General features: G+C 39.3%; 2 long non-coding RNA genes across 3 annotated transcripts; one reads left to right on the plus strand and one right to left on the minus strand.

The window, feature by feature from the left end:
* Positions 1 to 1,212: 1,212 nt before the first annotated feature.
* On the minus strand, positions 1,213 to 5,305 carry LOC145540956 (uncharacterized). 2 transcript variants are annotated; one of them, XR_014078667.1, is made up of 4 exons: positions 5,201 to 5,305; positions 4,663 to 4,915; positions 3,206 to 3,346; positions 1,213 to 1,910 (listed from the first exon to the last, which is right to left on the minus strand). It is a non-coding gene; the product is annotated as an uncharacterized LOC145540956 (long non-coding RNA). The 2 variants fall into 2 exon arrangements; XR_014078666.1 differs by lacking the exon at positions 1,213 to 1,910 and having other exon boundaries at positions 2,264 to 3,346; positions 4,842 to 4,915; positions 5,201 to 5,299.
* Positions 4,003 to 12,252, plus strand: LOC145540957 (uncharacterized). Its single transcript, XR_014078668.1, has 2 exons — positions 4,003 to 6,108; positions 8,761 to 12,252. It is a non-coding gene; the product is annotated as an uncharacterized LOC145540957 (long non-coding RNA).
* The last annotated feature ends 1,104 nt before the right edge of the window (positions 12,253 to 13,356 follow it).

The following is a 13,356-nucleotide window of genomic DNA, read 5'->3' on the forward strand; positions in this document are numbered from 1 at the left end:
GAGGCATTCTGTACTCCAGAGAATCTGGTGGGACAGGTCTTTAGATAGTTGGATGATTTTATGATCAGATTTTATGATCTCAATCCTTGCATCTCCTCATTTGTATAAAAGTACTAAATCCCTGTATGAGGACATCAGATCCTCATGACTAGCAAAAAACCTTTTGTAAAATGAGTGCTCAATGGTATTGAACTTCGCCTTTACCAAAGTCTTATGTATTGACCTTCCTCCCACTCTCTCTTTGGAGCACTCTTTCAGAGCTATATGGCGTACAGCCTCCCCGACTTCAATCCTCATTTTGCCCCAAATAAAACTTAACTGACGACTCTCAAATTGTGCATCATTTTAGTCAATAGGAGGAAAACCCTACCTAATATTTTTGATCTTTTTTCTTAAAGTGTTCTGGAGTCCAATTGTCATACTGAAGATAGTGTTTTCCAGTATCTCATTTTGAAGGATCAGGCCCATTAATAATTTCCAAACTTAGAGTTCTTCCTCTACTGGCTGTATCAACTTGTTCCTTGGTATTTTTTTTTAACAGGTTCTCATACTGCCTTCATGATGTGAAAAGTGATATTTTTTACTAATATGATCTCTTTGGTTTAGATTTTCTCTGTATATACAGAAGATATTGAGTATTTCCCATCAAACACACAAGATGTGTAGAGATTAAAATTTTTGCCAGTGTCTGCCCTGCATACATATTGCTTTTGAAAAAACCATGTATTTGCGCTTGAAAACAAAGATCTATACAGATGGTGAAGTCCACAATTTGGTTTTCCTTTTGCTAAACTGATCAAGTTTTTCTCTAAATTATGTAGACACAAGCCTCCTCATAAGGCACATAGATGTTTTTAGGCAAAATACTCTAATGAGTAAGAGCTTGCACTCTGGCATTTACACCTGAGTGTGAATCATGGTTCTGCCAATTACAAATTGGGTGCTTTTGGCAGGTTATTTAAATTTTCTACGCTTCAGTTGCCTCATCTATAAAATGGGATTAACAATAAAACTCATTCTATAAGGATTATCAGTTCACACTGGTCCTTTTTTTAAAAAAATGAGTTTTGAAAAGGAAACTATCGATAAAACAGTGGTAGTCATTCTGTTAATATGTGAGGTGAAATTGTTGCAGGAAGAGGGAACCCTTCCTGGGCCTGAAACTGGGCTCTTGTGTAACATTTGGAAATAAATTGTCTGAGGAGACACATGTGCTGACAAAGCAAGAGATTTTATTGGTATCGGGCAGCCAGGTGGAGAGCAGTAGGGTAAGGGAACCCAGGAGAACAGCTCTGCCACATGGCTTGCAGGTTTTATGGTGATGGGACTAGTTTCCGGATTGTCCTTAGCCAATCATTCTGACTCAGTCCTTCCTGGTGGTACATGCCTTGTTCAGCCAAGATGGATGCCAGAGAGAAGGATTCTGGGAGGTGGTCGGACATGTGGTGTCTCCTTTTGACCTTTCCCCAACTCTTCTGGTTGGTGGTGGCTTATTAGTTCTGTGTTCCTTACCAGGACCTCCTGTTGTAAAATAACTCATGCAAATGGTTACTATGGTGCCTGGCCAGGGCAATTTCAGTCAGTGTGCTTCCCCTAACAAAATAGTATAGGAGAAACTGCTTTGAAAAGCTAAGACCACTCTGACAATATTCTGAAAACACACCTGTATGTATCCTTCCTGCAGATGAATTCAGACAACTGCTACTCTGGGAAAACACCTAATTTGTCACACTAGTAGATGTATCCAGTACAAAATAGCATAGATAAACTTCAGAATTTTTAAACATCAAATACAATATTGAATGGAAATCAAGGTTCACTTTTTGAGAGAGAAATTAGGTCTCTGTCTTTGATGTCTTTGAAATCCAGGGTTTTCTATGGCAGTGGGGTCCTCTTTTAATAGAACACTTCTGCCAATTTAAAAAAAAATGAGAAGACATGAATCTTAACAATATAAGAATTTTTAATTTATAAAATATTAATATACAGAATTTATATGCTAATAAAATATTATATACATTAAGAATATATGCAAAGAATATAAAGTTTCACATAATGAATGAAAAAAATGTGGTTGCCATTTTTCTCTGCATATTTCAATGCATTATCTTGTGCAAATGATAGGATATACACATCCTACTTGGGAGACAGCTGCTTACTCCTAATTGAATAAGAACAAATGGTTGATCAAAACAACAATGAGATACTACTACATGCCCATTCGAATGCTAAAATCTGAAACAAAGACAACAGGAAATGCTGGTGAAAGATGCAGAGCAAAGAAACTCTCATTTATTGCTGGCGAGAATGCAAAATGGTGAAGTCATTTTGGAAGACAGTTTGACAATTTTTAACAAAACTAAACATAGTATTATTGCAGGATCTAGCGAGCAGGCTCCCAGGTATTTATTCAAATGAAGTGAAAACTTATGTCCACAGAAAAACATGTATATGAATGTTTATAGCAACTTTATTCATAATTGCCAAAGCTTGGAAGCAACCAAGATGTGCTTTGATAGGTGAATAGATAAATAATCTATGATAATCCATACAATGGAATATTATTGAGCAATAAAAAGAAATGAGCTATCAAGCCATGGAAAAACATGGAGGAAGCAAATGCATTTTGCTAAGTGAAAAAAGACAGCTGGAGAAGACTATATGTGTATGATTCCAACTGTCATTCTGGAAAAGGCAAAATTACAGAGACAGTAAAAAGATCAGTCATTGCCAGGGTTTCAGATGGGGGGATGGTGGGAAAGTGGGTGGAGTAATGAACAGGTGGAGCAAAAGCCGTATAACTATTCCATATGACATCATAATGGTGGATATAGGACATGCATTTGTCAAAACCCACAGAAAGTACAAGGCAAAAGTGAACTCTATGGACTTTACTTAATAATAGTATATCAGTAGTGGCTCATCAATTAGATATACCACAGGAATGCAACATCGTAATAGAAAAACCTGGATGTGGAAAGAGAGGGGCATAAGATATCTGTTTGCACCTTCTGTGTATTTTTTAAAATAAACCTAAAACTGTTTTAAAATAAAAACTATTTTAAAAGTCTAGACTCTAATAAAAAATTAGTCACTTTGACTGGTTTGACTTTAGTGGCTCTTTGAGAACAATATCAGACATTAGGGTGAAGTCTTCATGGATCATGTTTACAATATGGTAAGGAAAGGCTTGTGTTTTCCAAACCTTCTGTTCCAGGTGAAAGTCTGTGTTCCCTTTCTGGAAGGACTTTTGACTTTGAAGCAGGCTAAATTTGAATTTGTGCTCTAATACTTATAGTCACATAGCCATGAGCAGCTCACGTAACTGTTATCTCAGTTTCCACACCTGTAAAATGGAGACAATTGTACAATTTCTAACCTTATAGGATTAGTATAAGGATTAAGTCAGGAGACATATGTAAAAAACTAGCTAGCATGAGGCACCAATGAACAAATAGCTTTTGTTAGGAAAACCCAAGTAACTATGTCCTAAGAACTATCATTACATATTCTACCTTAGCTTATACATTTATTGAAGTCAAGACTCATGATGTCTATTAAAAATTCCCTCAATGACACTCAACTTTACTGAAGCACAGGAAATAACTGGGAACTGTAATAGTTCTAAGAAATGAAATAAAATGAGGCTAATGTAAATAAAAAAGAGTTACCTACTGGCTTTTCCCAATTAATTAGCATACATTCAATTATTCATACCTTAGGGAACTCATTTAGGCAATCAGGTATCCCATAAATATTCATCTTCTTTACCTTCAGTGTCTCTGTCATTAGGATTGGAAATTGGCAGTGTTTTCTCAAGATATTTCACAACTGGTTGCTTTGAAAAAAATTACCTGGGACTCAACTCGTATGTCATTAACAGTGAAAATGATCTGCCACAAGAATGCTGAATTAACAAAGGGATGCTCAGTCCTCATTGTCATCCATTGACTCAGGCTTCCATCCTCTAAGAGACAGGAGCTCTCTCAGTGGGTCAGCGATGGGACTGCAAAGGTGCCGTTCTGACCTGCGGCCACTAGCATGTGCTCTTGAATAGTTTTTCATGGCAGTCAGGCCCTGGGCCCAAAGGAATGGAGAAGCTACACCTCTGGTTCTAATTTGTGGAAGAGGCAGAAAGAATGTGATTTATAAGTGTGAAAGCAGTGCACCACCAACACAGACATGACCTCATATAAGGAGACTCTTCAAGAGACCAAGATTGGCAGAGACAGCGTTAGCCAAGAGGAATGTGCCATCAGGATGGGCCACATAATTTGCAGGACCCAGTGCAAAATGGAAATGCAGGGTCCTCTGTTCAAAAATTAAGCATTTCAAGACAGCAACAGTGGGATCCTTCTGAGTGTCAGGCCCTGTGTCACTGTGCAGGTTGTATACCCTCGAGGCTGGCCCTGTGTGCAATACAACACTTTCTTCTGAACTGCCTGGCCTCAGACAACAAAACAAGGCTGAATGACCCTCCCTGGTTTTTAGGAAGCCAGTTTTGCATTAGTATATATAATGTGTATCTATGAGTGCTTATTAAAGCTAGGCCCTATGCTAGGCTCTGACATTATCTCTAACCCTTAGGATATGCCTCCAAAATAGACTTTAGTGTCTTCATTTTAAAGATAAAGAGATTATTAGAGAGAACAAATGACTTACACAGAGCACAGAAGTGACTGAATCAGGGTAGAAACCCAGGTTTGTCGCTCTGCCTTCAAAGCCCATGTGCTTCTTATGTGGATCATGTTGCTTTTGTAAAATAGGAACTTAGGAACATCTGAAATATAGCATGGTGCTGTTTGGGGGGTAACTTTTCTATTTCCAATAATTTTATTTACCTTTAAAGATTTTGCAGCACTCGTCAGTTCCCCTCACCAGGTTGAGCACTCCCTTCTTCCTGTGATAGAAAACACTGCAAAATAAAATTTACAGAACAAATTACAAGTGTGGCTTCCACCTCTTGCCCTCCAGGCTGCAGACAAAAGCTCTTTTCATTGTGTCAAAGGGATATAGTCAGCCGAATAGTATAAACTAACAGGGCGATTTAGTTTCCAAGAGGAGCCTAGTCTAAACATTTTTGATTCACATTTGAAATAAATCAATATGGTACAGGACAGGTCATGAAAGACCCTTTGAGAAAGGAAAGGTCTTCAGAATATAGAGTAGGTCCAAGTTTGCCTCTAACTTTCCCACTCACAAATTGTGTAAAAAACAGGAGATTGGGGGTGGGAGTGTATCACGGAATGGCCTTTTGAAGGTCTCTTCTTGCTTAATGGTAAGGAAACAATTCCAGAATGTCCCCACCTTCTGAAAGGAAGGCTCCTTTTGTTTGAAGCTTAGCAAAGCTACTTTGGTTGCCATGAAGACAGAATCAGTCCAAAGGACCTCTTTACGCTATGCTCCTGTTGGAAGCCACGGCCCCTTGCAGCCAACAAACAGCATGAGTGGTCCAGCTTTCCCAAAGCTCCGCAGCTCATTAGAGCCATCAGTTAACCCCCTGCCCCTGCCCGTTGCCTACTTATTGTAATTAATTTTATGGCCCCTTTAAAAAAAGAGAGAAAAGAAAAGGGAGACCTCTACATTTTATGCTACATTGCACAAGCAATTGAAAGTTGCAGGGAAGGAGAAAAAAAAAAAAATCCCAGCACCAAATGTTTAGCAGTCTTTTCTTCTACTTTAAATGAGCAACCTATTTAAATCAATTATCGGCTCAAAATGAGCAGGCTGATCTAATTAGTCTTGGCCCCTGGTGGGTTAATGAATGAAAAGGAGGTGTTGGGTAGATTTGGGCTTTCTCTGGAGTCTTTGGAACTGACCACACTAACATAGATCCCTTCTGGGTTTCTAACTCTTACCAGGAAGAATTATAGAAAGAAATAAAAAGAGGCAAAGGATGAGAGAGTAGAATGAGAGGCACAGTGGAAAAACATTAGTTACATTAGCAGAATGACTAAGCATTGCATGGCATATTTTCAGCATGTGTTTTACTAGGCACTGATCATTAGTGTTTGATAAGTAGTTCAGAATTGTAAATAAATCAATTTGTGTTTTCTTTAAGCATGTTTGAAATGAAACAACGTATTGACTTCAGAAGAAAACATGCTGGTGAGTGATAGCAGCACAAGCCCTGAATCTTTGCACAAAAACCTCCTCCCTCTTCCCGCCCCACTCATGTCCAGCCCTCTATTCAATCACAATGGCCCCTGGACATTAATATATGGTTAATTAGGGAACTAATATAAGGAAGCAGGAGTGGGAAATATGATCAACAATAAGTTTGTGACTGTTGGACTGGAAGGTCTTAAGTTTCCCAGTTTTTTAATACATCTTTGTGAGTATTCTTCTGAGCAAGGAAATAGATATTTGCTTTTTGGGTTATGACATTTCTTACCCCAAATGTTAACTCTCGGGTAAATGTTACAAGTGTTTACAGTTTGGGAATCTGATGTCTGTAACTTTTTGGGTTACTCCTTTCTAATGGAAATTACATGGGTCTTGAAGTCAAGCAGACCAGCTTTGTTTCTGAAATGTGTGACCTTAAGGAGCTTTTTCCCCCCTATCTCTGAGCCTCAACTGTCTTATCTTTAATATGGGGACAATATCACTTGGTTGTTCTGAGAACTGAGATGATATGTGTAAAGTGGCCACTATGTGTGCCCTTTGTCTCTCCTTCCTCATTTGAAGAGTGTACCTAAGGACATTTTGGCAAAAGGTAGAAGAGTTCTTGTATTTTTCAAAATGATGCAACAGGATGAGAATCTTTCCGTGTTAATTTTCACTTGAATGTGATCACTTTTTTAAGGACACTGCTTGAAGAAAGGTAATAGTGAGTCTCAGGTAACCAAGCTCTTGCCTCCAATTGAGGTTGAAGAGCAAACAGAGAGACTCCATAAATGCCCTGGTATTTAATGAAGATAGCCAACAGGTATTTCTGTTTATAAAAATGTCAATGACAAGCTGAAAATAACCAACATTGCCATTAGATTTTTAGGAGGTCAGTCATCATGGGATAGAATAGGAGGAGGGGTGAGTTGGGTGAAGATATTCAGGCTGCCTGAGCTGAGTCTATGATGGAAGGAGGTAACAGCCCGAGGAACTGGTCTAATACATACCACTAGATATGGAAGAACCACTCTCCATAACTCCTCTGCCTAGTTCTCCTCCCTGACCAGTTTTTATTTCATCAGGGTCAGACTGTTTTAGGGAATATCGAATCATCTTTCAACTACAAACTGAGTATGTGGGCTTATGTGGCAAGACACTTCTTGGCTGCAAAACAGCTATACTCTTTCAGATATTCCTAAGAACTCAGTCTAATCAGTGAAATGTCCAGACACATTGACCTTTACAGAAATCAAAACCCTACTGTTTAATGACCACTTGGAGATATCATGATTCTTTTCACCAATTCTTGGCATCTTATCATCTATTGCTTAAGACTAAGAAGTCTCACACTGAAACTACAAAATCACATTGGAGATGAAAGTTTTGCAGAATCTTATGTGAACTGGATTTTGGCTTTGTGGGGCAAAGAGTGGGTGTGGGAGCATTCAGGAGCACATATAAAGGAATGGAAATAATTTGCTATTTTTAGAGACACAGAAAGACACAGAGAAAAAAAGGGAAGAAAAAAAATCTTTTGCAGCCAGGGAATGCAAACTTTGTAGTTCATCATAGTTTCAACATGGGTTCTTACAATGATTTATTCAATTAACCTCTTGCCTGTAACCCCCTTCTTTAAATAAGCAGAATCTGAGAACAACAATTATAACTTTGCTAACCAGAAACTGGGTAAGTATTAAGTGTTTAAAAATCCCACTATTGGAGCCTGGTAATTTTTAAACATATAATTACCTCTTTTATAATACTTTGATTAGATTAAAATTTATGCATTATTAAGTCATGAGATGTTCAACCATCTAGACCTCTGTATAGACACAGATAGCAATTCCTTTATTTCCCCTTCCCCAGGTCTAAGTTAATTAAATTCCCTTTAATTATAATTTACTAAAAAGCTTCACTTTTGCCACTATTATGTCTTTTGAACTTTGAAATTTGCAAAAAAAAAAGGGGGGGGACCTTAAAATGGTCTTTTACAGGAGAAATGAACTGTCAGCGAATTCAGGCAAAATTAATTATTTCAGCTTGATAAACCTTTTCATCTATTTGACTCCTTATACAGAAAAGCCAATTAATAATGTCAAACATGCTTTGCCTCCAGGGACCTGCAAGTTCTAATGAGTCTGTTTACTGTGGAATGGCTAGCAGAATGAGCTTCATGTAGAAATTTTCTAATCGCGCCACACCTGTCAAGCTCAGTCATTATCTGTGTACCAAGGGCAAACCTCATTTTGTCAGTAGTGGTTTTCGAAGAACTAACAGATGCCTGGGGGAACATGCAGGACTGTCCGCCAGTAGACGAGTCACTTAATTACCAATCAGAGCAGCGGGGTGAATGCCTAATGTTCCTTAGTCCCGACCTTCCTCATCCCAACTCCACGTGCCCATCTTATCAGCGACCAGGGACCTCAGTCTTTCTCAGTGCTGAGCGCTCATCTACCAGGACCTCTTTCTCCTGGGTGCCTTGAGGTGGTGATTGATGAATGGGTCAGTCAGGGGCCTTGGACTCCACCTGCCCAGGAGCTGATAATTGTTTGCTTGGGGGGAAGGAGCCTGTAGGGGAGGGCGTTGACATAACCACCCCTAAATGAAACCACATATTCCTTCTCACTTTCCATTTGCCTCCTTGACTTGCAGGAAGCCCAAATATACAAACATTTGACTGCAGGCAGAGGCCCAGCATTCGGGAAAGTATACATACTTCAGAGCAGTGCTTCTCAAGCTTTGATGCACCTATGAGTCACCTGGGGATCTTGTTCAAACTATTTTCTGATTCAATGAGCCTGGGCCTGAGATTATGCATTTCTGACCAGTTGAAACTGGATGCTACAGGGAACATGAATCATATACTGAGGCCAGGGTTGAAACTAGGGGTGTTGGACAAGATGCTAAGCCTTTCTGGACCTTTGATTCCCACTACTGTAAAATATTACAGAAGATTCAGTGTTTCCCTGTTGCCTTTAGAATAACAGACAAAATCCGTCATGCTTACAGAGACCACAATCTTCCCCGAACACCTGGAAAGCTTAAACTGGCTAGTCTCCCCATCCCTGAGAAAGGATGATACCTTCTGTCTACTCTGAGTTCTGAAGATCAACACACTTCTCCACGCTCATGTTTGAAGAGAATTTGTCTTGGCTAGGACCCCATCTGTAGCTCTTGAGGTGATTTTGTAATACTGCATCATGCCTGAGAAGGACTGGGATTGAAAGAGAGCCTGGAGAGGCAATCAGATTCGGGGATCAGATGTCCGAAAGTCCTGAATTCAAAATGGAAGTCTGCCATTTGTGGGCAAGTCATTTATTCTTGCTTTGGCTCAGTCTCCACTTCTGTAAAATTGAGGGATAATATCTAACTCACCTATCATGATACGGATTAGAGACAGACTTGAATAAGTGGTAGGTATTTATTACTATGCATTGAAGTAATCTGCGGAAGGGCTTTGACATTAGGTAAGTGCCATCCATGTGCAAGACATCAGTACTTTAACTTTTCAGTTTATTCACAGGTGATTTTCTCTGTCTTCTCTGAGAAATGCAGTGTCACTGGGCCATGGACTTAAGGTCTAAAAGAAATCAGACAATTCATATAAAATTAGGCAGTGGGCTTTGAGGAAATCAAACATAGTTAGCCTGTTCTTTCGTTAGCTTTATTTCCCCAGGAAATCTGTGCTTCTGGGGAAATGTCACTATGTAGCTGATTCAGCCAGAGCCTTCTAATTTCTTAGCTCAGGAAGTAAAAGAAAGCTGGAAAATGCAGGGTGATTAATTCTGTCAACACTTTACTAGATTTCTTTCTATGCTGCCCTCCTGTTGAATACTGGGCACAGAGATGGCTAGACGCCAAGGGTCTCGCCTGTCCTCTGTGTACGCTTCAGTTAAGCTGACATTGTTGTGTCTCCCTTAGACCTTTAGACTGTTGGCCACAAGAAAAATATCCCTAGGCACTTTGCAATGATTAAAAAAATTTTTTTGAGCAGTATTTCACATTGTCCTTTTTCAATATGTAGAAAAGGCTTAGTCCATTCTTAAGTATTATGTTTTTCCATATTGATGTCAATTTGTTTACCAAAACAATAAATTACCACCTCTTATTTTATGATGTCAAGAGAGAATTAGGCATTGATACGTAAACAAGTCACTTGAGAGACGTGTCTTTTGGGTCAGGGATTTTCATGCAGTTCTGTGAAGCCCTAGGTTTCCCGTGAAATATCTTGAGCCATCTCAAAAAGGAGGTAACAAATGAGGAGGTGGAGCCACACGATTCCCATCCAGTTTCAATCAAGTCTGCTTGTATCTTTTTTATATATTGGGGTTTCATTAAGACTTTATGTGAGAAAGGGCACTATGACTTTTAAAATGTTGGAAATCATTGCTGTAGGTCAAATTTCAGTGCTAACAGGGATGTCAGATCTTAAAACTTTAGGATCCTCATCCCTCAACACCATGTCTTTGCTTACCACAGCCAGAATTGCGCATCATGTCCTAATACAGAGCTTTCACCGCCTCCCCATTATCCTGATGAGCTTTACACTTACGGAAAAATCTACAGAGTATCCACAGTTCATTATGCTGACATCTTTGCTGATAAATAGCTATGGCAGAGGTTGTCCATTCAGTTTCCCTCTTTGTATCATAAGGGACACTAGAGAAAGCGTAGAATGTGCATAAAGGATATGGTTGGCCCACTTTATTCACATTGATGGCAGGCAATAAGGTTATCTGGGATTCCAAAATTCTGTTATCCATCATAATTTTAGTACTGTCAAATGCCCTTCTATATTTTAATGGAGAACTCATTTTTAGGGACATTCAAGTATTAGGGATTTTCAAATTGTGTCTATAGACTTTATACATAGAACACTGAACTTTCTGTGACTATGGAAGACTATCCCCCTTGTATAGTAGAAAACTACAGATTTCTAAGCTTGACAGAACTGTATTTTGTTCTACCATTTACTGGAGAGATACCTTAAGTAAGCTAGGTAATCTTAATACTCCATTTCTCACTATATTTCTGGAAAAACAGGTCCCTCTCTGTCTTTTCCCATCATGATTGAGAGCCAGCCTATGTTTGTAAAGATATTTTGGTCCAACCCCAATGCAGTGGGGTTTCTGATAGGAAAGAGTGTTTCAAAGTTGATTTCAATTCAATCTAATGAAATTCATTATTCATTTACTAAGCACCTATCTTAGGGCAAGTGCTATTCAAGGTACAATGAGGACCACATACAGAGGTGAGTCATATATACATCCTGGAGCAGAGAGATGCAGACCATAGCCAAGCTGGGTGGGGTAAGGGCTGTGCTAGGAATTATACTCTGACATCTTGAATGACCTGACTTCACGTTCTATAGACCTTCACTAAGACTGGGATGTTTCCTCACATGCTCCATTCCCTACATTTTATGGGGAAGAAACCAAGGTTCTGAAATGAGGATGGCCTTAGTGAAGGTCACATTTCTTTGTCCCCCAGATTATGGAATTTTTTTTTTCCACATAGGTGGCACCATATCATGCCTTCTGATGCCCCATCCTGGGCAGTTTGGCACTAATTCCCTATTCATTTATGCTTTAAGTCCACTTTCTTTTAGTAAGTCTGGAAGCTTTTCCCACTTTTTAAAAGAATGCACCTCTCACTCTTCACAGCTTTCCCATTCCATTACCATATCTGTCCAGGTCTACTGGCAAGACCGTGAATACTTCTGAGCTCAACAGAGCCCTGTTGTTAGAAAGAGCTGGTGGAAGTTAACGTTGATTTCTTGCTGTGGTGTCAGTTCTGTGACCTCCCAAGGAGAGCTATTCTATACCTCCTTTTATCAAAGCAACTAGAAAGCTGGAGGCAGGGGATTTATAAGCTCAGTAGAGGAGAAACTCTGCCTGGGGATGCCATGTTGAGTGGTATTTAAGTTCAGTGTCTCATTACCTTCCTAGGACAGAACTGAAATGCTCACACTCATGCTCTGGGCTATGACTCTCCGTGAAGTTCGCTTCTAGAGAAGATTTCAGTGCTGCATTTCCTGGGAAGCCATCACTTACTGAACTTCTTCATTTTGATGTAAAGACCATAATACCCAGGCTATACAAATGTATAACATAGCTTATCTTTTAAAAAAAAATGATTGAACTATAGTTGATTTACAGTGTGTGTTCATTTCTTCTGTACAGCAAAGTGACTCAGTTATACATGCATATAAAACTTAAGCCTAACTTTGAGAAATGGAAAGTATATCATGGAAGTAGGGATGATATTTATTTATTTATCGGCTTTATTATAGGCTAGATACTTTGTAAAACTGTGAGGATAAAGAAATGAGAAATTTATGCACTCATGATGCAGTAAAGAAGACCTACAAGAAAATGTGGGCTGACACTCCAGGTTGGTAAGTGAAATAATAGTATGAAGTTCAAGCAGTGCTAGCATAAATACATCAACGAAAACTTCATAGAGGTGGTTAGAAGTAAAGTGGATCTCTAAGGGTGAGTGAGGTTTCTCTGGGGGCTATTTCAGACAGAGACAATTTCCTGGGGACTCTCATTCAGGCCTGACAACTAGACATTTAATCCTAAGATCCCATGGAGCCAGTTGGTTATTGAAGACCTTAAGGCAATATCGAGATGTTTTAAGAGCAGACTCCAGACCTGATGGCCTGAATTCATACCAACTCTTAGCTAAGTGATCCTGTATAAATTATTTACCTCTCTGAGCCCCAGTTTCCTCATTTTAAAAATGGGTATACTAGTAACTCCCTTGTAGATGGTCATGAAGATTAAATGTTACAGGTAATCCACATTAATTGCTTAACATAATTGCTTGGTGGTTAGTATACATTATTTATGTAGTTTCATTTGTCCCTCTCATATTCAAATATCTTTATGATTTCATTGTTACAGTGCCTGCTACTAGAACTGATGGTGCATTAAGCAACAGAGATCAATTATCTTCCTGGCAAAGTGTCATTATCTCGTTGGCCCAGATAGAGTTGGAGGTGGTCTGATCTCATAGCAATATTTGCCATGGATATGGGAGGAGGACTGTGAGCATATATGCTTCTTAGTTGTAATCCTTTTCTGTAGGCCTTTAGGAGGTAAGAACTAGAATAAGGAAGCCTCAACTGTGTGAATGTCAGGGGAAAGCAGCCAGTGAAGGGGGACGTCTGGATAGAGGAGGCAGAGCACTAAGAGGATCAGGGCAGCTAGGAAAGGCTCAGGAGGTCGATTGGGAGGGATGTAA

The sequence above is a fragment of the Giraffa tippelskirchi genome, chromosome 3, assembly GCF_054371585.1.
Source record: "Giraffa tippelskirchi isolate mGirTip1 chromosome 3, T2T-mGirTip1v1.2.pri, whole genome shotgun sequence".
Taxonomy (NCBI): domain Eukaryota; kingdom Metazoa; phylum Chordata; class Mammalia; order Artiodactyla; family Giraffidae; genus Giraffa; species Giraffa tippelskirchi.